We start from the raw sequence: 4305 nt of genomic DNA, 5'->3' as shown, positions 1-4305 counted from the left end.
AAGATAACTACTTCCTCTCTCTTGGAGCCACAGATCATGCATAACCTTAATGTTACTACCATCTCCAATACTCCACCTACTACCATGCTTAAGAACAACCTTTGCCTTCCACAAACTACGCCAAACAAAACTTGAGTTATTAGCAATCAATGAATCAAGATAGGAAGAACGAGGGAAGTACCTGTTTACGCTGATTTCCGATAAACAACCGCTAGTCCTCCAAACTATGAATATACTTTGGTTACTCGCAGGATCGACTAGATTGATCCTAGGACATGTGTCGAAAATTTATCCTTTATGATGATTGAATTCATAATTTCTGAGTTTTTAGACTTTTAACGAAATGATCCTAATCTATGACTGTTGTAAAATAAAACTAAATACAATGCAACGAAATAAATTGCAAAGAGTGAATCGAAATGATTAATCTACAAACATAAATGGCTTGACGAAATGTAAAGGAATTAAATTATAAACATAAAAGGTTCGATAAAACATGTAAAGAAATTTAAAAGACTTCGTTCTTATAAAAGAAAGACAAATATTGAAAAGATAATGGTGTTACACGTACATTTCTCAACGAAAACTCTTTCTCTAACGCTTGATACTTGAGTGATTTGTGATTGATTTGTACAAAATGAACACACTTGGATCCTACCACTAAGACCCTTATTTATACTAATTCGACACTAACGGTCCTACTCTATCGAGATGTCACGTTGCTCGTTTGCATGCGCTTTGAATTCCTGGGGCTCCACATGTCCTCTTTGATTCAAACGAAACCCTTTGAATTTCAAATCTTCCCGCTCGAACACTCTTCGACGCGCAACAACGTGTCTTTGCGAAAATACATCAAAATATCCTAAGTCTTTTCAGCCCTTAAGTTTCGAAGGTAACCCATTCACATTTAGCTTCGACTCAGGAAACCTTTATGATATATAACAATCTTAAAAATAGCCATTCAACAGCCATTCTTTCTTCGAGACTTATATCTTTGAAGAACATAAATATTAGTCGAAATCTCCAGCTAACAAATTGCCCCCAATAAATGCCTATTTCGAAAGATAACTAGAAATGGGCATTTCTTGATACTTTGAGATTTCGACTTCTCAAAACTTTTAAGTTTCAAGATTTTGAATAACATGATAATCATTTATGACCTTTCTTTCTAGACGTCTTGTCATTTTCAAAAAACGTCTCTTCAGAACGTGCGTTCCCATGTCCCACCAATACTTATGATCATTGCTCATAGGTACTAGGAGTAAGACTAACAACTACTGGACCGTCATACGGATAAATCAGCTGCTGACACATGCCCTATTAACTCAATTAACCGAATTAAATAGAAAAATAAAGGGTTTTTCTTAATCCTTTAAATAGAGGGTTTCACTGTTTGCAATGCTTTCTTTTCTTCTCACAATCGCTTTCTCCATCAGTATCTTTAAACGCAAAAACCAAAACCCTTTTCACTATTTCTTCATCTTCTAAAGAACTTCATCCATGGCTTCATTAACTGATCAAGACCAAACAATGCAAACCGTGGACGCCTCTCAACCTCTTCATCAGCTTCAACATCCTTCATTAGTGGGGAATCAATAGTACATCCCAGAACCATGTCTGGAAGAAAATCGCGCCATTTATGCTTCTCAGGTAATTATCCCTTTTACGATTTTTGGAAAAACTCATGCTTTTATGGGTCCTTTACCTGATCGTGACACCCATCTTCAAAATAAATTCTTTCCTGCTTACTATAAGACTTGGCCTCTAGTTAGTAGAAACAAGATAGATGATGAGGGCAAGCCACTCTTGGTTGAAAACACTGCCGCTGAAGGTTCTTCGACTAAGACTTCCGTAGTCCAAGAGACTATTAGGTTAGAATATATGACCAATACCCTTAGGGTATTCAGGGCAATTCCTTTAACAAAAGATCCTGACCTATATTATGCTTGGTTGGCTAAAGTTGAAGCCAAGAAAGCCTCATTTTGGAAGGAATTAGGGATTTATGATTTGATCCAGTTATCGAAAATTGGTTTAGAATACAATCAAACCATGTTGGTAGCATCTATGTGTAGCGGGGAAAATCTGATATCAAAGCCATAGGATGACTCGAATCAATATTTCAGTGAAAGTCGCCACCGCGCTTTATTGTTTCCAAAGGAAAAGGGAAAAGAACGAAAAAACCCAAAGTTTGTTTTTTTTAAAACAAAAAGAAGAGATCTTAGGTATGGGTGTTGCTTATACAAGGGGAAGGTTTTAAGCACTCCTCATATCTGTGGTACTCCACAGGAACCTTTTTGAAAATCTGTGTCGTGTGTGCTAAAAAAGGGTTTGTTTTATTTTTAAAATAAGCTCGGCAAAGCGTTAAGCTTTGGGCCTACATACCTCCTTGGTGCAATGGAGAAGTCAGAGCTAATGTAGTTCCGCTTAAAGGGAAAACGGTTTTTAAAACGAATAAACACTTTATTATCGTCGGAGAGAAATACTCAGCCATTGATCTTGAGCATGAGAACAAACAAGTTCTTTCCATCGCAAATGAAAGAAGGGCTCCAAATCGGATAAAATCAACGAGTATGCCACTAGCTCTCTCACGCGGAAAAGATCTCATTTTATCAATCAATTTCAAAATCGTGGGGTATAACCACTCGTTTCGACAATTAACAGTGTCTAAACTTTGAAGAAAAAGCCACTAAGGGCAAAAGATATTTTAAAAGAAAAAAGTTTTGAAAAGGTTTGCAAACATAAGAAGGTTTTGTAAAAAGGGAGAAGATTTTGAAAATCTAAGAAGTGGAAGGAGATGAAGAGGCTAACCTAGTGCATAAAATAAAAGTTAAAGAAAGAAACGGTCTAACCGAAATAAGAAGCCAATACTTGACATTGTGAGTCAAGGTAGATTTCCTTTCCTTTGGAATATCAATACTAAACCAACACATTATCACTTGGGGATCCAGATGAATTTATTATCTTAGCACCATTTTGCATTAAGCACATTGAAAATTCTGACGAAAATCGGGCAGAGTAACGGCTGTTTTCGGGTAAAATCCTTATCTCAATGCCTTGGAATTAACCATCAAGGGCTTTCAAGGAAATACCTGCATATACAAACAGACAACAATCCAATGCCAGACAGACAGAACAATCACAGAGTAATAACATCATAAGGGTCCAGAGGTACTAAGTCCATAAGTCCAAATCTCCAAAATGCTAGGGATAGTAACCAATAGTCCAAAGAGAGCCTTAAACGTTTTTTAGGTTTTTGTTGTTTATTAGTGTTTTAGCATAAAAGTAAAGTATGGCCCAAGTGGACAAAAGAAAAATAGCGGAAGCATAAACATATGTCCAAGTGGACAAAGAGAAAATAGCGGAATATAAACGTCCAAATGGACAAAGAGAAAATGGCGGAATGTAAATATGATGAAATGATAAAATAAAGCGATAAAGCGAGAAATATAAAGAGCGGTATAATAAATGGCGGAAATTAAAGTTAGTTGTTAGATGTTAAAGATAACCATCTTGAAACTTGTCAAGTATGTTATCAAAGTTAGTAATGAAGATCGATGGTGAGTGAAGGATGTACTCGGATTTAAGGTCAACGGAAACTTATCAGAAGCTTGATAAAATCATAGCGACTACACGATAAATTTCCATAAGTCATAAATCAACCGCATACAATTCTCTTCCATATTTGATCTTTTATCGAGTCGGGACAAATGTAGGAGAACTCTCCATGTATCAAGATCATCAATCAAAAGAAATAAGAAGGAGAAGAAGAAATGATCTAGCCTTTATCAAGAATCCATAGAATTCTCAAGATATCAAGACTTTCATCGATCAAGAGAAAATAAGATGAAAAAAGATAAGAATGAAAACAAATTGATCTAGTCTTTATCAAGAATCCATAGAATTCTCAAGATATTAAGACTTTCATCGATCAAAAGGAAATAAGATGAAAAGATAAGAATGAAAACAAATTGATCTAGTCTTCATCAAGAATCCATAGAATCCTCAAGATGTCAAGACTTTCATCGATCAAAAGAAAGTAAGATGAAAATAAGAATGAAAACACAAAAGATAATCAACTCACACTATCATTAATATCATTCATCCATTTTGGTGGATTAGGCCATTTCAAACCTATCAACACCCTAGATCCAATGATATTAATGAAGTGGAGGAAGAAGGAAGCCAAAACAAACACAAAAAAGGCAAAAAACCACATTCTGCCTGCTGGAAATCGATTTCATGCAAGGGGAAATCGATTTCCATAGTGCAGTTTTCAAAAAAAAAACAAGTTACGTTCAGCAGGAA

The sequence above is a fragment of the Vicia villosa genome, linkage group LG3 (genome assembly GCF_029867415.1).
Source record: "Vicia villosa cultivar HV-30 ecotype Madison, WI linkage group LG3, Vvil1.0, whole genome shotgun sequence".
In the NCBI taxonomy this organism is placed as follows: Eukaryota; Viridiplantae; Streptophyta; class Magnoliopsida; order Fabales; family Fabaceae; genus Vicia; species Vicia villosa.
The sequence above is the reverse complement of the archived record's forward strand: the minus strand, read 5'-3'. Positions refer to the sequence as shown.